General features: G+C 39.6%; 1 long non-coding RNA gene across 1 annotated transcript; it reads left to right on the top strand.

Annotated features, from left to right (window-relative positions):
• The first annotated feature begins 203 nt into the window (after nucleotides 1-203).
• LOC112544045 (uncharacterized) lies at nucleotides 204-24,350 on the top strand. Its single transcript, XR_003087362.2, has 4 exons — nucleotides 204-226; nucleotides 4,589-4,677; nucleotides 5,017-5,059; nucleotides 24,206-24,350. It is a non-coding gene; the product is annotated as an uncharacterized LOC112544045 (long non-coding RNA).
• The last annotated feature ends 329 nt before the right edge of the window (nucleotides 24,351-24,679 follow it).

The raw sequence follows: 24,679 nt of genomic DNA on the forward strand, positions 1-24,679 counted from the left end.
GCTCCTATGGGGGGCCTCAAATGAAAAAAGGTCTAGAACATTGTTACTCGAAGTGGTCCAAGAAACCGCTTTGAGAAATTTGATTACTGGCCGCTCCAGAGTGTTTACTTACCGGCACCATGGCTACGGAGCCTCAGCCTCCTATTGGTTCTAGTTTGCCGTTCTTTGACTGCAAATGATGAACAAGAGCCAATGAGAGCCATGAGGCTCCATAGCCACAGCGCCTGTAAGTAAAGAACAAATCATGTCAAACCAACTGGAACAGCCAGTTAGCAGGTTTCTCAAAGTGGTTTCAAGGAGCATTTTGAGAAACACTGGTCTAGAATATGGGGTTTGTTCCTGCCATGAATACAGAGGACTGGAATCGATAACTTTTCAAGGGCAATTTCCAGTCCTATGATTCTATGTTATTTGTAAAGTGCTCATACCTGAAAACACTGCCTCCAAAGCTCCCATTGGCCATGGTTCTTGCCTAGCCAGGACTCAAGGCGGGGGCAATGCATGAAGCCCTAATCCTAGGAGTCAGATATGCTAATTTCCTCTAGGTGATGTGCAGAGTTAAGGCAGGCAGAGAGCCTGACTTAATCCTGCTGCACTACCAACCAGACTTAGCATCTTGGTCAGTAGTCTGCCCTCTCTGGCTACATCTACACTACAGGGCTTTTGTGCAAAAATAGCTAGTTTTGTGCAAAAACCCGTGGAGCGTCCACATCTCAAGCGTGTTTTTGCGCAAGAAAATTTACAGTAGAATGGAGAACAGAGGGCTTTTTGCAGTGTAGGTATACCTCTTTCTATGAGGCATAACTCCTTTTTGTGCAAGAGTTCTTGTGCAAAAAGGTGTGAGTGGATGCTCAGTAGGGGTTTCTTGTGCAAAAAGAGCTTATCAGAAAAAGTACAGGTGCTCTGATGGCCATTCTGTTAATGGCAATCAGAGCTTTCTTGAGCAAGAGTATCCATGCAGTGTGAATGCTCTCTTTTGCAAAAGCACATCGCTATTGCTATATGCTTTTGTAGTCTGGATGCACTTTTGCGCAAGAAGTTTTTGCGGAAAATCTCTTCCACAAAAAGCTTCTTGCGCAAAAAGCCTGCAGAGTAGATGTAGCCTCAGTCTGGTGTGGTTTCCTGGTTATTAAAGGTACATCTACATAGCAATATTAATTCAAAATAACTTAGCCTGCATCAAAACAGCAGGTAGTTATTTTGAAATAATGTTGAAATACTGTCAAGCAGGAGGACTTCTTACTCTAACTCCTATTATTGTATGAGGAGTAAGGGAAGGCAGAGGAAGAGTGCTCTATTTCAGAATAAGTGCTGTGTAGATGCTCACTATTTTGAAATAAGCTATGCAATTTGTGGCTGAGCTGGGAAGTAAACAAACTGGAGTGGCCCAGTAGCAGCCACAGCCTCTCAAGGTAATTTATTCCAGTGCTTATCCAACCTGTGTCCACCCATCTGACATCCAATATAAACTCCCCTTGTTGAAATTGAAGCCTATTGGTTCTTGTACTTTCTCATAGGTTAAAGAGAGTATTTTTTTCTTCCTCCTGTTTGCAACAACCTTCTATGCACTTGAAAACTATTGTCTCATCCCTCCATCTGTCTTCTCTTCTGTAGATTAAAGAAAGCCAATTTTTCAGTCTTCCCTCATAGGTCATGTTGTCTAGAGCTTTAATCATTAATATTGCTGCTTTTCTCTAGATTATCCCCAATTTGTCCTAATCTTTCCTGAAATGGGAATTTTGGAGGATTTCTCCACAAATACTGAGAATGACATTATAACTCCAGAAGTTTTCACCAATATAAATATTTAAGTTGCGATTAACCTGATTTTTACTAGTATTTTTATTCTTGAACTGAATTTGCAAGTTGGGAGCTTGACTTTCAAGCTCTATTGTTTTTTATTCGGAAATTCTGAGGACAGGGAGGACTGTACTGATATTCACAAGGTGAAAAACAAGTAACGTACATATATTTAAAAGGTGATTCTCTGCTTGTTGAAAACAAAAGTGGCTTCTCAGCTCAGGAATAGTAGATCAGATGGCTTTCGCTCATCATGAAAAATGAATATTTTCATACTTGGGTGCCTAAATATAGGATCCTAAATCCATATTTAGGCACCTAAATATACTGCCTGATTTTCCATAATGCTGAGCACCCACAACTCCTGCATCAGGCCCCATTGTACTTTAACTAAATCTCACTGAACCTAATCTCAAGCATCAAGTATTGGTGCCTGCACTGGAAAAAGTTATTGACATAGCACCCTCTTTGGATTGCAATTATTCTCAAGATTCTTTATTTCACTGATGACCACAATGAGCCAAAACTTTGTTCCCACTCCTGGTGAGCTTAAACCAGACTCAGCATTTCAATTGATCCTTTATGTCATTAAAATATATAACATAATGAGTTTGCCACCAGTGTGTTAAATGAATGTCTCCTCAATCAGGAAGGCACGTGGCAATCATTTGAGAGCCAGGATTTTTCTCGCCCAATTGCCCTTCCTTCTGGTGCCAGACACTCTTTCTACAATCTGGCATTATGGTTTTTTTGTGGAGGATGACATTTAGATCTCCGGGGCTCAGATATTTGGAGCCCTTATAGAACAAAAGGCAGCAAATGACTGGGTAAGGAATTCCTATTTCTGTCGCCTTGAGATAACTGTTTGTGGAGTCTCCCTACTTGCACTACCTCATAGGGTGATGGCCCAATTATGCTCAGCAAGTAAGACTCCACATACAGTAAGACGATTCAGTTGTTTTTATCATGCACATAAAGCAAGAGCATTAAAACATCTCACTTTCGCCACAAGACAGGAAACTATTAGCATGTAAGAGAAATTAGGGTCAGCAAAGAGACTGCTCCAAACTGACCTTCTCGCTCTGCCTTTCCCCTCTTTTCTGCATTTCTTTCATAAGTGTAGGAAATAGGGGTGGAGTGCTGCCACACACTCCTGACTAGAAGAGGTTTCCAGCACATAACTGGGTTTACAGATGGACTCAATGGTTCACAGCACACCCACTATACATTGGTGCCAGCACCCCTGATTTTTATCCCTTTCTTTGCAACTGTGACTCTCATCTTCATCCATTTGATCTCTTCTTTATTTCTCTCACTTAATTTTCCTTCCTCTCAAGCAGTCTGTATTCTGTATTTCTCTCCTCTATTTCCACTCACAATCCTCCTTAGTCCCCTTACTTCTGGGCCTGGATGACTCCTGGATTCAACAGACGTTTCTTTCCTCCCCCACTGCCTATAACAAATCTTTCTGTCACAACCTGATTTGTGCCCCAGCTCTTACATATTATGGACAAAGTATTTAACCCTGGGGAGCTTTAGAAAATCCTTTTTATTGCTAATGTGTGGGGAGAGGGATATGCTATGGTAGTATGGCACATTCTTTTATGCCACTTCAGTTAAAGCACTATTAAATAAAACTGGTAAATACCTATCGAATTTACAATTAATTTTTGCCTTCCACTTCAAGTTCTTCTCATATTTTCCCCAGCATCACAAGAGCCCATCTGCTTTTAGGAAAATAAAAAATAAAAATAAAAGCATGTTAAATCAGCTGGAGAGGTGCTCATTTTGACTCCAGTTTTATATAGTATCCATTCATTTTGCTAAAAAAAAAAATCTGAAGCTTAAATGTGTCTTTAAATTGCTTGATTTGGAACAAAAGTACTTGTATTTATTTGTCTTTAAGTTGCGATCTCCTGGGAACAGAGGATGTCCATCTGCCCTGTTTGAAACACACCTTGCACAGAATGGACACAGCTATAAACAAACAACAATTGTTATTTGTCCATATGTTAGAGACCAAGGCTGCATTTTTTTCTCTGTGCATTGCATCTGTGCACAGCATGTTACACTTCTTTTCTGCTGATTTTTGCACTATTGACTTCTATATAGAAAATCTTTAGTAAACAGATTTAAAAAAAATAATCCAGATTTTGTTGCCTAAAGGCCAAAACCTACCTGCGTCTCATTTACACCTGTTATTGGAGCGCTGAATTTATTTTTAACTACTGATCCTAGAAAAAACAACAACTTCCATCTTATTTGGAGATAACAGGTGCACTTCCCTCATAAAATGGCAGTTGTCACTTCTGTTTACCATTTGTTTAATTAGGAAACAATGTCTTTTTTGCTACCTCAGGCTGAGACAATGCTGCCACTTCACGTCATCTGGGGACATTATATGTCACCGCCACTTTACCTTGTAACTGCTTTCTCACTGTAAATACTGAAGGAAACAGATGTCAACTGTTAAAAATCTATTTTTAGCCCTAAAACAAGACTCTAGGTCACGCCATTGAATACACGCTATTTACAGCAGGTCTTTGAGTGCTTCTTAACTCTTCATGGTTTAAAACTGTCACATCTCAGGATTCTGGTGCTAAAAGAAATTCTGCCACAGATGTGACACCCATTATAACAGCCAATTCACTGTAAGTGCTTGTCAGTTCTTCTTTCTTCCGTTTACCACCTCAGGCCCAAGCACATCCATGTGGCATTTAGAGTAAATATTGGATTCCCTCACTCCTGCTTTGTTGTGCCAGTCCTGATAGCTTCTGCATCTTTACAGGTAGCTGCCTGCATTTAATCTGACCTTTTCAGCACAGCATGGAGAATCACAAGAGTAAATGAAGGAGCAAATTAAGCTGCATGGCTTTAGTAAGTTTTGTGTCATAATGAAGGATTTGACTGTGTAAAGCTTTGATTGTTTCTTTAATCTTTGACTTTGAGCTACATTTGCTGTGGTGCACCAGGGATACAAGGGTCTTGAAATAACCTTTAGTAACATGTAGAGATTTTCTACAGTTAATGAATCATACTTTCATTTATCAACACTTCATAAATTGAATTGTTAGAGACACTCTAATCTAAAGGCTGAATGGAGGGTAATTTTTAAACATACAGGAAAGAAATAAATTGGTTTATTCAATGCTATAATAATGTCTATCAAATTTCAGTTGCATGCATTTATTAAATTATAACATTCTCGGCTTTCAGGTAAAAATAATGATCAGATTTAATCAGTAGTCAGGAGACAAAGGTAAGAATGGCATTCAGTTCTTAACTCACATAGATAACAGGGGAAGACAAGGCTATAATGACATGAGTTATACTCTTAATTTAGCTTCAAGGGGTAGTCGAGTTAGTCTATAAAAGGAAAAACTTAAAAAACAACAAATAGTCTAGTAGTACCTTAAAGACTAACAAAACATGTAGATAGTATCATGATGGGTTCTTGGATCAGTCATCTGGAGAAGTGGGTTTTGCCCACGAAAGTGCATGGTACCATCTACGGGTGTGTCTAGTCTACAGGGTTTTGTCAACAAATGTGGACAAAACTATACCTGCATCTACACTACCACCGAGTTCTGTCCACAGTTTTGTCAACGGCAGTAAACCTCATTCTACGAGGAATAACACCTTTTGTCGACAGAGTTCTGTCGACAGAAGGCGTTATTGCATCTACACTGTCCTTTGCGTCTACACTCTCATGTTGACAAAGTGGCTTGCTTTGTCGACAGAACTGGATGTAGTCTAGATGCTCTCTGTCAACAGAAGCTTTGTCAACATTATCTGTCGACAAAGCCTCTGTCGACAAAAGCCTGTAGTCTAGATATACTCTATATGTCTTTAAGGTGCTACTAGACTATTCATTGTTTTTTTAAATATTTCCTAAACTTAACTTATAATTTCCTGATTTTCTTATATTAAATAAGATTTACTGAAACTTGAATGTAACATTTTTATACAATTCCAAAGTTATTAGAATGTATTCCCAGCAATCTGGCAAAGTTTAACAGCTTTTTATTTACATTTTTAAAGCATAAGAACATAAGAATGGCCTTACTGGGTCAGACCAAAGGTCCATCTAGCTCAGTATCCTGTCTTACAACTGTGGCAAATGACAGGTGCTCCTGAGGGAAAGAACAAAAGAGGTAATCATCAAGTGATCCCCTCTTTGTCACCCATTCTAGCACACAGAGGCTAGGGACACCATTCCTGCCCATCCTGGCTAATAGTCGTTGATAGACTTATCCTCCATAAATTTCTCTATGCAGACATCTATTTTATTTTCATAAATATGTAGTCTGAAACCAATAAAGGTTACAGAATCAGATTTGAGAAAAAATCCTAGAAGGTCATTCAGGACATGTCTACACTACAGAGAAGATCAAAGCTGCTGCAATCAATTTTCCGGGGTATGAATTAGTGGGTATAGTGAAGAATTCAAATTGAGAGGGCACCTCCGTCAATGCTGGTAGTCTGGATCAGGGAGGAGTAAGGGAAGTAGAAGGAAGAATGTACTCCCTTTGACTTTCTGCAATGTGGACAGCACCAAAATTTGATTTAAGGTACTTTGACACAGCTAAGAAATGAATGTAGTTGGAGTTGTGTATTTTAATTCAAATTATCCCCTAGTGTAGACCTAGCCTCAGTCCCAATCAATCTAGGATTATTTCCATTATACATTAATTTTTATGAAGTTTTCCAGATGGTCAATTAAAACATTTCCTTTCTTAATTTAATTTTATTAATATGAAGTGTCACATTATTAATTAATTCCTCTACATTTTTAGAGTTGATGAATTTTAGTTTCCTGATGACCTAGGTCATCTCCCACCTATATTGACCACTTATCCAAGCTACACATATGAAGCTTATTTTTTATGTTTGCGTCTCTCTAATCTTTTGTTGCCAATCTTGTAATTCACAATTTTAAAAAAATTGCCAGTGTTAGCTAGACACTGATGATGCGTAATATCCAGCTGCATTTATTTCTACATTTTAAAGTTCCACAAGTATTTACTTATCTGTAGTTCAGTTTCCCCTGGCATTTTTGAGACATCATTAATTTCAGCGGCCTCTTTATTTTTGTCTCAGTCCTGGAAAGTACTGAACACTCTAGTTCCAGACCCAGCCAATCAAATAGGTCAACTAATGTATGGAAAGTTAAGCACATGGTTAAGTGGTTTCCTGGATCTCTGCCAGACTGCTCAGTATTTTGCAGAATTCAGCCTTAGGATCAAATTCTGTTCCCAACTGACTTCATTTGTACAAGCTCAAACTCCTATTAATAGGTCAAATTTGTCCCATCTATTGAATATCTATGTTGAAGATTTTTGCAAGCTGTATATGTTTGGGTTTTTTTTCCCAATTGAGATTCATTTTGCTATTTCCTGACATATTTCTAATGTTTATAGATCAATTTCTATATCAGTACAATTTGTCCTCAGTAGTATTTGCAACACTGGATATACAACATCACTGGTGAATTTTATTAGTGTTCCAAAAGCCTGACAATGCAACTGCTAGTGCACAGGAAGACTGCTGTGTCTACCCAAAACTTCCCAAAGTCTATGGGCTCATGGAAAAGATCATTCATGAAGATGATAAATAAGTTCAGTCAATGTTGATATGTGTAGGATCCGCCTTAGATATCTTCCTCCCTTGATAGCCATCACACTTTCTCATTACCTTCACTTTCAATCACCTTCCAGCCTGAAATGAAACATATTACTGTTGTTATTATTATTACTACAATTATTTATTTGTATCACTGTAGTGGGTAGGGACTCTGGTCATGGACCAGAACCCCATTGTGATAAGAACTCTACAAACACAGAACAAAAAGCAGACCCATGCCCAAAGGAGCTTACAATTTGATTAAAAAGACAAGAGAATAGATGATAAACACAGACAGGGGAGTACAAGGAAAAATGAGGTCCTATTAATCATTGTGATAGGCAATGGTGTCAGTCTACTAACAGTCTAACCACTACCAAGATTTTTTTTTTGTGAGCATCACCACAATCGAGAGTTTTGAGAAGGTAAATGAAGGTGGCTTCTGAGGCAGGTTTGTAGAGGAGCACTTCCTAAGCATATGGATCAGCATGGAAGAAATCATGAAGGTGTTTGTTTGAAAATTTAAGAAGGCAAGCAGGTGCTATCAATGGGCTGATCAGAAGCTAGCACTGACAACAAGATAGCAAATAAGAGGTAATGGGCGGGATTAAAACCTTGAAAGTAAACACAAGAAGCTTATGTCTGAGATAGTAAAAAGAGCCAGTTAGGTGTTCAAAGAAGGAGGTAACTTGGGCAAAATGACAAGCTAGGAAAGTGCATTCTGAATGCATGTGAGTGGCTCAAGACTGCAATTGTCAATGCCAGAAAGTAGGATGTTGTAATAATCAGAGAACATGGATGCTTTCTTACCTAGAGCCACAATGAGTTAACTTTTTATAATTGGATGACAGTTTCAAATACATTCATCAAATTCAAATATGTAGATCTCCTGCTTCCTTCATCCACTACAGCACCAATCTTGTATTTCTAATGCATGCAAAACTTCTATTAAAAGAGTGCAATATTGGGCCCTATTTTTGTAATCCAGTCAGAGAATAATACAACTATTTGAAAATAATTAAGAGAGACACTGTGATCAATTGGTGTAAGGGTGAATGTCTAGAAGAAGTGCTGACCTCACAGAACCTTCTTCAATTTGTGGTGGTGTCTTACATAGTCATAATCACTGAATTCACCTGATTTCAGGGACTTCACTTAGCTAGCCCAGATAACAAGGGCTCACCTCCTTCTCCACAGAATAGTGGAACTGGGCAAATTCACTGAACACAGGAGAGTTTGCAAAGAGGATGGATGTTGTTGTGACTGTATGACACTATTTCTGAATTTCCTCACTCACACACCAGTGTGGTGAAGGGATGATCGATCCTTTATTGTTTACAAAGTATACTTCATTACTGCAAACACTTTCAATCTATTGAATAAATAAAATATTCAGGCAATTTGCAAATACATTTTAATGAGGCTCCAAATCTGTATCAGTGATTGTGCAAATAGTGCCTTAATCAGGGATTTTGATCCATTTAAAATAGTATTTGCATTAGGAAATTAACAAAAAAAAAGTTCACTGTGCCTGAACTGAAATAATTTTGCACTCTAATATCTTGAACATTGTTTCCTCTTTAAACAAATCAGCAGCTGCTTACATTTTATACTCTCGCTGCTTGTCAAGTTCATTTTACAGCACACAACTTTGTTGACAGGAAGAACAAAAATATTTGAGAAGGCAAAAAATGGTGAAAAATATTTCAAGGGTTTAAAGACAGAGGGCCTGATGTGGCTTAAGTTAAAGCCCAGGTGGGTATGGATGCATAGGATACATGTTTATGAGCATTATCATTGCGTCTAGGAGCCCTAATCATGGGCATTATGTTAGGGGTTGTGCAAACACACAACAAAAAGTGGTCCCTGCCCCTCGCAATAAACCTCACACTCTAAGTATAAAACAAGAAATAAATAGAAATATACAGATAAACAGATGGACTAACACAAGGAAAGAGTGAAAAATTATCCATCCACAACATAGGGAGTGGTCTTTGCACACCAGCAGCATTGTATATGGTCCGAATAGGAGAGGCAGACTCCACAGAGAGTGGATAGATGATATAGTAGATTGGTGCGGATATAGTCTACAGAAACTAAGCCACTCTGCACTGGACAGGGAAAGATGGAAGGAAATGGTTAGGGAGGCATCAGACACCAACGGGCATTGAGCCCATGGTTGTTGATGATGATGATAATGATGAGAATTGTATATGCCATTTGTTTGTTTTTTAGCAATCATGACAAAGAAGAGATGTGAGGAGGTATTTGAAGCAGGTTAATGAGGTAATTTTATGGATGTTTACGGAGATCTCCTCTGAATCACAAAGGGGAGCAATAGCTCAGAGTACTAGTTTTGGTCGAGTCTAGGATGTTTTCTGTCTGAATGCCCAGGCGTGCATTCTGTGGTGGGTCACTTTCCTCACCAAAGCCTAGCCATCTCTGAAAGGAGACAAAATCGGAACCGTTGCCCTACCTATCCTACTGTCAGAAAGGTATACGATCTATGTCAGTGGTCCCCAACGCGGTGCCTGCGAGCGCCATGGCGCCTGCCGGGCCATTTATGTGCGCCCGCCAACAATGTGGGCTGGCCCCGCCCCGGGCACATGGCACATGTGCTGTGCCGGCCCTGGGCACGTGGTGCATGGGCAGCCCCTGTCCCAGGGTCGCGGCACATGCCGGTGCTGGCTCTGGGTGCATGGGTGGCCCCTGCCTGGGGTCATGGCACTTGCCAGTGCCGGCACCGGGCGCACGGCGTGTGTGCGGCCCCGTCCCCAGGCACCTGGCAGCCCCAAAAGGTTGAGGACCACTGATCTATGTTCACAAAAAGGATCATGTATGGCCTCTATGCAGAGGGTTCTGACAGTCAGTCTCTTTCCTTGTGTGCCAATGTAGAGCTAGGAATGCTCAAGCCAAAATGGCAGAGTCCTGCAAAAAATATAATCTGACCAAAAAAATACACAGAAACAAAATAAATCAATAAAAAACCCTGGCTTCTAGTGTTAGACAACAGTTAATCAAAAACTTGCAGAATGAATACAAAGTCTGACACAAAGATCAACAGTGATTTGTAGGAATAATGCTTCAAGTGAAAGTGGCAAGAGTTTACTGCTAGCAAGTGCCTGACTGACATCTCTTGTGAATGAACCTGTCCACATAGCAAGTGCAATACAGCATAGACAGCAGCATTGCAAACTGGTCAAAAACATCTTCCCTTGCAATTTGCTTCTTTCCTGGCATTTGCCCTTGGCCTGTCTTGAAAGTACCTTGGATAGTAGTGAAAGGATAGCATGCAGTACTCTCAGTGCCTCGTCAGGACTGGACCTCTCTTACTATGGCCAAAAACAGAAGTGCCAAATTGTGTCAGCTGCCAACTAGGAAATAGTCTAGGATCCCTAACTTATTTCACATAGGCCAATGAATGTCTCTTAGATACCACAATTCATCTAAGCCACTTACGTGCCAGTGACTTCAAGATAAAGTGTTCTGTGTTGCATTACTAATCCTTCAAGCCATCCAACCACTCAATACATTTTCAAAATGGGAAATAAGAAACTGTCTAACCACCTTATACATTAATCCCCCCACCACACACAAAATAAAACAAAACATTAATAACTGTAGTGCTGACTTCTTCATCTCTAATCTGATATGAAATACATTTGAAGTTAATCCTTAATGGGAACATTATGAAATTCACAGTTTGACCCAAAAGGACAAGATTTTCTTCTACTAAATGCCCAGTACTAGATTGACTAATGTGCTGGTATTCGTAAGCCAGGTGCATTAGCTTGTTTGCATTGCTAACCTAAAAGCATTCACTACTCCATTAATACAACATAGGAAAACCTCACCTAAGGATAGTCAATATTTCATGACCAAATAATGAGCCTCCTATTTCTTTACTTCACTCTGTCAGTCACTCACTGACAGCTGCTAGTACATGCTGTTCCAATGGGACTCAGAATAAAAATGGTTTCATCAAAAACAGTTGTCAGAGAATTGGCTGTTACTCAGTGCTACAAAAACTATGTTGTCCACAGCAGTTCTTTCAAAGCAAAGTGCAACCTGCCACTTCTCCTTGCTTAAGGTTTTGAAGTGCTTGTTCATACTTTCATTGTAGGCTTCTGAAACATTTTAACAAATATCTCTCATGTCATCAGGAATGAAAGAAAAAAGCCTATTATTTTAACTATATATAATCAATGTCTTGCTTTAACAGTTTTTCAGTATAAGAAAAATGTATAGCTGAAATAGTAGACATATTAGCTGCAACATATATGCAATATATTTAAGACTTGATTCAGAAGGTACAATAAGTACATTCCTAATTTACATGCAACAGTAGTTTCATTGACTTCAGTGAAAATGGTCACATGCTTCAGGATCTTGCCAAATTGGGGCTTGAGAGGATCATGGACATTTCTGTTTTAACTCCATTAAAAGTATTGGACTTACACTTGAGATGAATTTGGCTCACATGGGCAAATCTTGTTCTCATTTCCCTTATTTCAGGGCAGAATCTAGACAGGTTATCTAATTAAAAATCTGGAGTAATTGCAGTGATGTCAATGACAAATTCCAGATTTCCAGTGATATAGATGACAGCATAGACAGCTCTGGCACTGTGACTTCAAAAGGACCGCCTGGGTACAGCAGAGGGGAGATTTTTACAATCAACATCTCCATACTATATCAGTAGATGTTTTCTGAGCTTTCGAAGCCTGTACTTCTGATAAACCAATAAAGCTGAAAACATGCATGAGAAGTGGATTTAAAGCTATTAATACGACTTCTCTTGAGGACGCTTTCGGCACAATTCTTTTCTCATTTTCCTTAGTAGGAATTTTGAGGAATTATTGCTTTCATCTGAGCTACACAAGATTTATGCCAGTTTAACATAAAGCATTTGGACCATAGATAACTATGAATACTTAGTAATTTATTATATATTCATTCAAAGGCACTAAATCACTACACTGTACACTACTTTAGTGCTATCAAAATATTATTAATGTGCAAAGCTTTGAATCGAATGTAGAAAATACTTAAAATATCCAGCAGATATGATACATGCTATACCACATTTGTGATTTCATGTTACATTACTACAAAACGAATGTACAGAAACTCTCTTTTTCTGCTGTCTGTTTGCTCTAATTGTGAGCAGCAAATTACCGAATCAAAACATTTTTCTAGGTTCAAGCAGTAAGACAGAGACAGTTATTGGCAGCTCTTTTTTGAATGTCCTAAAACATATCTGATTTTAGTGCCCCTGTCAAAGGTGACAGGTATAAAGTAGACAATGAATTATTCCAAGTGAATTAACAGATGGAAGAAATCCTCTGATTCTGACACCAGTTCAGAGCTTGTTAGCTAACATATCCTTCATTAGATGTCAGACTGTCACTGGATGTCAGATTGGATTTTTGAGCCTCACTACTCTCAGAATATGTTAAAGTAGCCAAGCAACACCTTTGATTGTATACATTAAAATCAACACTATCAATAATTGAGACAATTACCTAAGTTAGAATCTTAGGTGTTTAGCTGAGATTCTCTACAGCATTCCAAGTTACACAGTTCCAAGGGCATAATATAGATGTTTTGCATGTGACAGGCCCAGTTTGGCAGAGAAAACAGATTGTGGTACATTGAAAACAACTCTCCTTTCAGCTGTCCCCTCTTTTTGTCTTTCCTGCCAACATCCTCATTCCCAAATCAAATGAAATCAAATCAACCATTAGGATTTTTATACATGTTGAACTCAGTAGGGAAGGAATGCATGAAAATAACCTGCCATTCTTTCCATGCTAACTGTTGCTTGACCTGAGTTTTTGTTCTTTGGAGGCCTTTTTTTAAATTCTGAAGGTTTTGTGGAGAGAATGTGAATTTCTTCCTTGATCACTGAAAAGCCCAATTAAAATCCAGCATAGTGAATCTGATTCCATTTCTAATCCCCGTTCTGTTTGTGTAGAGGAAGCCTCTTTCTTTGCTTTCCTTTTGTTCAGGAGATGGGGTTAAAAAACATGAACGCCTTCATTGTGTACTTTGGTATCAAGCATGTAGTGATCAGAGAGGTTCTACTTTTAGAGCCAATTTTCAACACAATTTTAGGTCCTCCCGCTCCACTGGATCCCTGAAACTATGACACAGGACCTGACCTATCTTTGGCCCTTCCTCTGGGCTGCTCCCTCCTATACAATGTGGCTGCGTCTAGATTGGCATGATTTTCTGGAAATGCTTTTAATGGAAAAGTTTTCCGTTAAAAGCATTTTCGGAACAGAGCGTCTAGGTTGGCATGGACGCTTCTCCACAAAAGCACTTTTTGCGGAAAAGCGTCCATGCCAATCTAGACACGCTTTTCCGCAAAAAGGCCCCGATCGCCATTTTTGCGATCGGGGCTTTTTTGCGGAAAACAAATCTGAGCTGTCTACACTGGCCCTTTTGTGCAAAAGCTTTGCTCAAAAGGGACTTTTGCCTGAACGGGAGCAGAATAGTATTTCCGCAAGAAGAACTGATTTCTTACAGTAGGAAGTCAGTGCTTTTGCGGAAATTCAAGTGGACAGTGTAGACAGCTGGCAAGTTTTTCCAGAAAAGAGGCTGATTTTCCGGAAAAACTGGCCAGTCTAGACACAGCTTGTCTGTCCGAGGCTCAATTTGGCTGCCATTTGATTAGTCTCTTTTTCACCGTGTCCTCACAATTTCAGGCTAATTCAAATATCTCTCTGGTGTGTCACGGGTGGTTCTCCCTACTCAATGGACTTTCCAAGGAGTGGGGGATCGTATTGCAGCTCAAACTGCTGCTATAAGAGAACTTTCTGTGAGGAATAGCTTATTTCCTCTGACATTGGCCTGAACTGTTGAACCTTCTTTTTCCCTTACTGCTTCTTTCCTTGGGAGCATGAGGGACAGATCATTTCCAGACCAGTCCTCCTCCAGCTTTTCCCCAGCCTTGGCCTTAGTGAAGGGTTTTTTTTTAATTCCATCATAGCGCTTTCCTCACATCAAGTGTGTATCTACACAGCAAAGTTAGTTGTTCTGAAATAATTATGCAAGAATCTACACAGCAATTCCATTATTCTGAAATTATTTCAAAATAACAGATGGCTTATTCCATCTTCTGTAAACCTCATTCTATGAAGAATAATGCCTATTCCAAAATAGCTATTTTGAAATAAGGCGTGTGTAGACACTCCACTTCTGCTATTTCGAAATAGCCCCTCACCAGGGCCATTCTAAGTTATTCCTACTAGGGCTCTAAATTGTCTACATTAGGGGACCCTACCTCAGACTAATTTTGAGGCTTCCCTACAGTGTAGACAAGATATTTCAAAATAAGTTATTTCAGAATAAGTATTCCGGAATAGCTTATTTCGAAATAACTGTACTTCTAGTGTCCCGTTAATCTGATAGCTGATTAAGTAACTTCTCTGTCCTTAGGAAGATGGTAGACTGGACTGCCTAATTCTGTATGTCATTGCTCCATGACAGGGAAAACTTCCTTCATCCTATGATACTGATTTAGGAGGATCATGACACTTCTGTCAGCCAACAGCCATAGAAGTGAATTAGGCCCAGTAAGTACAGTGTCTCTACATGGGAAGTTAGTATATTTTGTATAGAAGTGGTCTATGCTGAGACTGTTTCCAGCATAGCTAAGTCAGATAAGGTATGAGTATTTTTCCACCACATCCTCTGGCTGACATAACAATGCTGACAGAACTTAGTAGTATATGCCTGGCCTTACATATTAACCTCTAGCCATACCAGAGAATGTTAGTCCACAATATGAGTGTCCACATGGGCAATTAGTGAGGAGTTATTAATGTGCTGTAAATTCACAGCCTAGCTTGCTGTACACTAACATCCCTAAGGGTGCATCTACACAGCACAGTTATTTCAAAATAACAATGCGAGTGTCTACAGAGCAATTCCGTTATTTCAAAATAATTTCAAAATAACAGATGGCTTATTCCAACTTCTGTAAACCTCATTCCATGAGGAATAATACCTCTTCCAAAATAGCTATTTCAAAATAGCTCCTCCCCAAGGCCATCCAAACTAAATACTCTCCAGTGCCTCCTGGGGTTCTAAATAGAGATAGCACATCCACATTAAGGAAGCCTGCCTTGGACTAATTTTGAGGCTTCCCTGTAGTGTAGATGTGCTATTTTGAAATAAGCTATTTTGAAGTATTTCTCCAGGAATAGTTTACTTTGAAATAAGTGTGCAGTGTAGACATACCCTGAGTAGACAAGCCCTTAGTTTGTGAGCAAATTTTGTACTGTTAAGTGGGCTATGATTATGGATGTCAAATAACACTGGAGATAAGCTAGAAATATTTCCTGGGCCCTGCCATTACTCATTTCTTATCTAACACATTTACTGGAAACTGTGGTACCTTTTCTTAAAATAAAGACAAAAAAGACTAAATAATTAAAATACTGTTTGTTTAAGAGAGTGTTCTGTTTCCACAGAACCCTAATGTGTTATGTCATTTCAGGGCTGCTGTTCGTTATAGCAAAAAATGGGTCTTCAAAATGTGATAGTTAAGAAAGCAGTGTATAGTACAGTGCCCTAAATTTTGCATGTACTTTGACCTGAAAGACACAAACCAATTTTGTTATCGAAATGTCAAGTATCATAGTCCTTGTTATCTCTTTCAAGCATGAAGTTAATAGTAAAGATTTTTTTTTTAAAAAATTCTCTCTCATAAACTCATTAGCTTTTTCTCTGTTACTTGACAGTTTTATTGTTCTAATGCTATCATGAGAGGTCAAATTCACAGACAAAATGTTTTCTTAGCTAACTAGAAACAGTCTCATGGAGGGCTTTGAACATCAGGACAAAGACCTTGAATCAGATTTTGTTTTCAGTTGGAAATTGCATTAAGACAATGCATTAACTCCAATATTTGTTAGTAAACAATTTTTGTACCAGTTTCACCTCCCCCAGGGGTATATGAATTGCAACAATAATTAGTAAAAGAAGTCACAACTGCTTGGCTCACCATGGTCAGATCTGTCTATGATAGGAAGCTGAATATTCTTCTGGCCATTTGAAGATGGAAGTGGCTTTTTGTTTGCTTTGTTTTATTTTCTTTGCTTTTGCTATTTGAGCATACAGTGGCACTGAGGCAAGCCCAGTGATCCCACACCTTCAAACAATTAAATCTGTCACCAGACTTTCCTTATAGTGAGTGACGTTAGAGGAGGAGAGAAGTGCAAGCCCTTGCCTTATCCTACCAGAATCACGTCATTCTCATATCTCCTCAGCTTTAGCCACCTTCTCTTCATCTAGAAGCTGATATCAGACAAACAGAGGAGAAGCTGGGATATGTCATTTGCTTCTGACCTACCAGATAAATGTAACTGCACTGAAGGCAGCAGAGTTCAGGTGGAAAATCTAGTGTATCACTGTAGAGTTAAAACATACACACAAGAGGGCTGAAGTAAGGTTGCTTGTGCAGCCTTAATTATAGAATTTTTAAAATGTGAAATACTTGACTTTGTAATACAAATACTTTTTATTTAATGTATGGTTTGGAGAGGGGAGTTTGGTAAATTATTTCAAGATAGATTAGTTCCAATTTTTCAAATGGCTTTTTAGTCCAAAGAAAAAGTGATACTACATTCAAAATAATTTAATCTTTCTTGAGTATTCAGTATGTATTAGATCAGACCCTTTGCCTATTAATCTACTCTGTGATACTCGGGTTGTGCAATGCAGGCTTAAATTTTAGTTTAAGGATGTGCATAGCCCTTGAAAGTCATAAACATGCCTTCACAGCTCCTTGACATATTCCCTCCTTCAAAGTAGGAAAATTGATGGACAAAAGGGTGAAGGTTAGGTTACTCCAGTTGTGACCTGTAACAGCTAGCTTATTGTAGAACCACCTGAAGGATGCTTTAAACTGTGTCAGAAACAAATACTTGCACAGAGTGGTCTCGGGATCAGGGAGTCACAAAAGTGTCTATGAAGTTACCGTCATACCATTGTCATCTCTACCATTCAACTGTACCAAGCATTGCTCTGATATAGCCAGGGATCAACCCTGTTAGTCATAACAAGAAATCATATAATATAGGTTGACCTCTCTAGTTTATAACTTTCTGGTCGAGAAACGGCGAGGAGTCCTGAGGCACCTTATAGACTAACTGAAGTGCTGGAGCATAAGCTTTCATGGGCAAAGACCCACTTTGTCAGATGCATGTAGTGGACATTTCCAGAGGCAGGTATAAATATGCAGGCTAGAATCAGGCTAGAGATGACGAGGTGAATCCAATCAGGGAGGATGAGGCCCACTTCTAGTAGCTGATCTGGAGGTGTGAATAACAAGAGAGGAGAAGCTGCTTTTGTAGTTAGCTAGCCATTCACAGTCTTTGTTTAATCCTGAGCTGATTGTGTCAAACTTGAAGATGAATGGTAGGCCTGCTATGCTTACCTGCATGCCTCGAGCTTCCATCCCGGACACACCACACGATCCATTGTTTACAGCCAAGCACTAAGGTATAACCACATATGCTCCAACCCCTCAGACAGAGACCTACACCTATGAGATCTTCAACAAGCAGTGGGCCTCATCCTCCCACAGGACTCCTCGCCGCTTTTGCAGATTCAGACTAACATGGCTACCTCTCTGAAACTGGTCCGGAAACATCCATCATCCAGAATTATTTTAGTTAGGTGGGTGTCCAATTTCCATGGGTATCGCCAATGTTAACATAGTCCCATAACATGTGTGTATATCCACCAGTCCTAGCTCTCAGTGCTCTGTGCTGTAATTTAGCTCTAATTTACCCCTAAATGTCCTCTAACAGCCCAGTAAACAGTGGAAGTGTTGGTAATTCTGCTAAACAACATTGACCTCCTGTGGCCCGGAAAATTCTCTGGTTCAGAACTGGTCAGGTTCCATGGGTGCTGGACTAGAAAGTTTGAACTTGTACTTACAAACTATCGATCTGTAATTCTTAAAGTTCAGTGAAGTTCCCTCTCTAATGGGTTACTAAAAACACACAATAACAGAACAACTTGGCTATTTTAATTTTGTTCTCTAGAAATATTATAAAGACTTCATGCATTGTGGGCTAATAGCCTGTAGAGGATTTCAATTTATAGATACAGGGGAATATTAAATTCATTGGAGTTCAAGCCAAGTAATTTTGTTTCCCTTTGTTTTATAATCCTTCACATGTAAACATGCAAATATATTTTTTCTGAAAGTTTATGAAGAAAAAAACTTAGGACAGAAATCACTTCCAGGTTGAGTCTAAGTATATTAAATGTTACTGTTTGAGGTTAAATGCAATATCATCTCAACATGTACAGATATTCATAACTGGAAAGCAGAGGCCATTATCTGTCTTTCTAATCTTTGAATAAATTGCTATAGTTTATGTGCTATAACCTTTCAAAGGGTTGATTCTATCTATTTCTTGTAAGTTTAGAATTATCTAGCCAAGTTAAGAATCCTCTGCTAATAGAAGCATATATCCTGAAATACTGAACCTTGATCTTGAACTTTAATAGACGGAAAACAGTAAAAACCAAAAGTATTAAAATGAGAAAGCAGATCAAGATAAATTATGGTACTCTGGATGTCAGCATGTATTACTAATATATAATCTCATTTGTTTATCTCATATATATTTGCAGCTGTTCCATTCTGCATTTTAAAAGGATAAACCTTTAATTCTCCAAAACCAACCATAAGTATAAAAAAACCCATGCTCTTCAAATCTCCAGATTTTAAAAGTTTTATAATTTCCCTTACTGACTTTCTGGTTTTGTATAGGGTCATCCTGTCGGATAGCTTAAATTCAAGAATCTTTAAGAGCTAGAATTCTCCAGTTAAAGAGTCCTATGGTTCAGTATTTCTTGGGTCTCAAATTCTTCATGTGTTCTACCTGTTCTGCATGGATCACCACTGAGACGTAGTCATTAAGATGACTATGAAGTTGTTAGGCAACACTATTATTTTGATCTGGTAGCAGCTCATACCCACTTTGTGCAGGTATAAAAGGCTATACAAAGTGCACTGGGAAGGAAGGCCACCTTGTGCTGTGCACAATCACCTTGTTCACCTGAGCAGACTGGCAAAAATATGTCCCTTAATGAGTTTCTGGGCCTATATGCACTGTGCCATCATTTGGACTATAGAAATGTGAACAGCATGACTTAAAAAGCATTGTTTGGGTACTGTGTACAGATGTGGTCTCCTCACCTCAGAAAAGATATTTTAGCATTGGAAAGTGTTCAGAAAAGGGCAACTAAAATTATCAGAGGTTTGGAACGGGGTCCCATATGAGGAGAGGCTAAAGCAATTGGGACTTTTCAGTTTGGAAAAGAGGAGACTGAGGGGGGATATGATAGAGGTATATAAAATCATGAGTGGTGTGGAGAGGGTGAATAAAGAAAAGTTCTTCATTAGTTCCCATACTATAAGGACTAGAGGACACCAAATGAAATTAATGGGTAGCAGGTTTAAAACTAATAAGCGAAAGTTCTTCTTCACACAGCGTATAGTCAACCTGTGGAACTCATTGCCAGAGGAGGCTGTGAAGGCTAGAACTATAACAGAGTTTAAAGAGAAGCTAGATAAATTCATGGGGGTTAGGTCCATAAAAGGCTATTAGCCAGGGAGTAGGAATGGTGTCCCTGGCCTCTGTTTGTCAGAGGCTAGAGATGGATAGCACGAGACAAATCACTTGATCATTGTCTTCGGTCCACCCCCTCCGGGGCACCTGGCGCTGGCCACTGTTGGCAAACAGGCTACTGGGCTAGATGGACCTTTAGTCTGACCCAGTACGGCCATTCTTATGTTCTTATGTTCTTTCACATCTCCATGTAGACAAAAACTAAAAAGTTACTACTTTAAATGAATATAATCCCCTTCAAACAGGGCTACATTCATATGTAGTAGAACCTTTTTATTATGTGCCTGAAGTGTCTACATGGAGAACTTACAGCACAACATTTTGGTGTGAATTCTCATTCACACACTCCTAGTCCAAACAGTTGGCTTGTGCAGCCACACTCTCTGTCCTTGCTCAGTTCCTGAAAGGGCTCAATGAACAGATATAAAATAATTAAAGAAGTATATTTAGATCATAATTTCAGTAGTTTAATATTCTTAATTTGCCTCACCAGTTGGTTAGAACTGTGTCATAGAAGTAAAACCTAGAATTTGTGAATTTATAACAAAATAGCCTCTATTATTTTCATGCAATTTAGCAACATGGTATTATTGTTGATTAGTTCTGGAATGATGAACCAAAGATGTACATGGGGAAGTTATGCGGCAGACTTGTTTTAAAAACTAGAATTAAACTCCATTTATTTTCACAGGAAGCACTCTACAACAACCTGCTGAAAACTTGTGTTTAGTTGTTTTGCCATGCAACTTTTATTCTGTAAATAATTCTGTTCTATTTCTATAAACAATGAACAATCCAGAAATCATCAACAGTTTGATCTGGAATATTAATCTACAATATATTTTAGAGAGTTTGTCTGTTTGTCTGTTTGATCAAGAACTCCTCTTAAATGGTAATAGCTAAGACCACCACATTTGGTATACAGCTTCCTCTTATCATAACTTAAAGCAGTGAAAGTGTTTGGTTATGCCAGGAAAACAGAATATGCCTGAAATGGGATTGCTTCTCATAAAACCAAACAGAAAAGAGACAGAATCACCAAATCAAATACAGTCCTCAAAATTAATATAGGTGAGTGAATGTCGAGAGACTGAACAAAGATGAAACAGCAAAATAGGATGAACCTGTAATTGAATTGCTTCTCAATAAACTTTAGAAAAAAGAGATAAAATGGAGAAATTTGAAGTAGTGCTTTTTTTTTGACACAGACAAATCAATGTTTAAGGTTTGAAAATGAGAAGAGACTGTTTTTGAAAACCAAACTGACTATAGTCCTTTTTTGTTAAAAGAGAGAGAATGATAAGCATGTATAGGTATAAGTTACAAAAATTCACTTTATGGATTTCCCATTTTTAAAAATTACTTACAAAATTAAATGGAAAAAAATTTAGAATTGCTTTATTTAAGAAATCTGAAATAAGAATTAACTTAATAAAATTAATATTGCATTTTTAAAAAATTCAGTTATTTAAATAAATCATACACATTTTTCTTTAATTAAAAAAAAAATAGTTAAGGACCTAAGCAAAATTTGGTAAATATGCTAGTTTTAAATGCTTTTCATCCAGCAAAGCACTTTTAAATTTTCACACAAGAGGGGTACCATATTATTATAAATGACAGTTTTTAATCTAAAATAATATACACTTTACTTCAGCCTTCCCAAGATCCCATCATTTGCATAGGTTCACTTATAGCATCCTGACTTATTAGAAGAAAACTGGCTTCTCTTCCTGCCGGAAAAATAAATGCCAGAGATTACCAATCATTATATCATCCTAAACTAAAAAGAGGCAAAATAACTTTTGCTAGGGCCCATAGGAAGTCAGTGGCAGTCATAATTAGTTCTCAAACTCTTAGCCCCAGTGTCCTTTCCACTGAAACCCACAGCAAACTACCCTGTTCCTTAAAATGAGTAAATTAATCCAGAGGTGGGGAACCTCAGGCCCAGTGACTGGATGCAGCCTCTGGCTTGCCTGGATATGGCCCCTGAGGCTCAGGGATCTTCCCTGCATTGGAGAGCCCTCGCTAGTGCTCCAGCCCCTCTGCTACCCATCCACAGGGCTGGATCATGCAGCATCTACTAGCCTGGGCCCCCTAGGCTCTGGAGTGTGAGGGGAATATGAGGAACATCTTTTCCCTTCTCAGTCAGGGGCTTCTCACTTTGCTTCTCATTTGTGTGCATCCCCCAATTGATTTTTCTTTGGGTCAGCAACCCCCAACCGCAAAAAGATTCCCCACCCCTTCATCTCAAATATTTATAATTTTGTCTAATAAGGCCCCACTCTTGCATATTGCAATGCAGAGGAAAGAGAAGACTAAGGAGATCATTGTGATTGCACAAGAAAGCTTTTTAGCTATCTAATAACCAAAAGAGATACACCCACACAAAATGGAAGGAAGACCAAAGAAGTATACATAGGTATAGTTAGGGTTACCAAGTGGCTTCAAAAAAATACTGGACAGACTTGATCTCAGATGGGAGGGGGGGGGGGGACACCGGCCGGGAGGGGAGTAGGGATGGCTGAGAGGATGTGTGTGTGTGTGGGGGGGGGGGGGATGTGGGCTGGTGGGAAGCAGGGTTGGCGGGGAGGAGGGGACAGGGGCAGTGAGGCTGGCCGGGGAAGATTGGGAGGGGGACCAGCTGGTGGGAAGCAGGTCTGGACGGGAGGGGATTGGAAGGATCAGAGATGGCTAGGGGAGATTGGGAGGAGGGGAGCAGGGAGAATTGGCCAGCGGGAAGCAGGGCTGGTTGGGGCGAGCAAGTCTGGCCGAGGGAGACTGGGAAGAGGAGTGGGGGAGAACTGGCTGGCGGGAATCAGGGCTGGCCGGGAGAGGGTCAGGGGGAGTGGGTCTGGCTGAGGCAGGGAGAGCGGGGGGAGAGAATTGGCCAGCGGGGAGTGGGACTGACCCAGGTTCATGCAGATCCCAGGGCACTGCCTGTCCCGCACATGGTCCCGGCAAAGCACGAGCAAGTCCAGCCCCGAAGATTCCCTCCTGCCCCGCCTCCTTCCCCCCGCCCCGTGTAGTTGCATAGTGCCTGGCTGGTAGATATGCTCATGCAGCATGAGCGTGTCTACCAGGAAGGCAATTCACAACTAGGCACTGATACTCCTAATAATAATAAACTTACCTAATTAGAAAATACTGGACATTTTATATGTCCGGTATTTTCTTAATTTTTTTCCCGGGGCAGAACCCTCAAATACCGGACTGTCCAGTTCAAAATTGGACACCTGGCAACCCTAGGTATAGTACAAAAGGGTGGGGTCCTGGGTAGAAGAGGCAAAAATCCCTTAGCACCACTTGTATCTCATGTGCCTCCTCCTCCCAGCCCTCAGACCTGTATGGAGTGGCATTCTGATGCACAGTGGACCAGGGCCAGCCACCACCACTCCCACTGTCTGTGGGCCTGATAGTACCACTATACTGAGCACTGTACTCAGCTGAAATACTGTGTCCAAGTTCAGTCATTAATGTATAGAAAATATATAGAGAAACTGAAAAAAAATCCAGAGTCAAGCAACAAAGTTGATCAATGGGATGGAATGCAACCCACACGAGCAATGGCTGAAGGAACTGGGCATGTTTAAGTTTGAAAAGGAGGAAATTAAGGTAAGGTATGATGACAGTCTTCTAATGCTTGAAGGGCTGCCATTAGTACAGATGTAGAAAAGTTGTTCTTTTTTTGGCTTGGAGGGCAGGACAAGAGGCAATGGGTTCAAAATGTAGCACATCAAATTTAGACTAAATCTCAGGAAAAATGTCCTAATTATAAGAACAGGAGGGCAATGGAACACACTGCCTTGAGAGGTTATGGAAGCTTCTTCACTGGAGTTTTTCAAAAGGAGGGGGATCGCCATCTGTCCTGGATGGTTTAGACACAACAAATCCTATTTCTCAGCAGGTGGTTAAACTAGCTGACCCCTCAAGTTCCTTCTAACCCCATGATTCTATCAGTTTACATTCATGCTTATGAAACATATTTACTTTTAAGCCTATGAAATATCCCGTTGACTTCAAAGGGCTACTACTGCATTTAAGATCAAGCACATATGTTTGCAAGTTCTGATAATTAATCATCCATGGAATGAGTAATGCTCTTTCACTCCTCATCCTTTCAGGCATTGCAGCTGAATGTGGTGAGAATTCTCTTTTTGAAAGGAAGAGGAGGGGGTATTTTTTTAAGGACTCCATTGCCTTTTAGTTATGAGGGAAGGAAAGGACATCTCACCTGAGTGGAGTCGAGAGGAGAAATGGAAGTGTTTGGATCAGGTGAGAATTCTGACCCATCATGCACAATAGGAGGTAATATTTGTACTCTATGCTCACCAAATTGAAACCTCCACCAAAGAGGAAACGATGAACCCACCCTTCCATCCAAGGGTTCAGAGTATGACTGTTTATTGTTGTTATTGTTCTGGGCACCATGCTAGTCTCCCAACCCTACTATTTGTTTATGGAAAGTAATTCTTCCCTCATTTCCAGACTGGCCAAGATGAGGTGGGGTTTTAAAACTTTCCCCACAGCTGTTCAGGGACACAGAGAAGTAGGTATGGAGGCTATGTCAAGATGCCACAAGATGGTAAGCATGGGAA

The sequence above is a fragment of the Pelodiscus sinensis genome, chromosome 1, assembly GCF_049634645.1.
Source record: "Pelodiscus sinensis isolate JC-2024 chromosome 1, ASM4963464v1, whole genome shotgun sequence".
Classification (NCBI taxonomy): Eukaryota; Metazoa; Chordata; order Testudines; family Trionychidae; genus Pelodiscus; species Pelodiscus sinensis.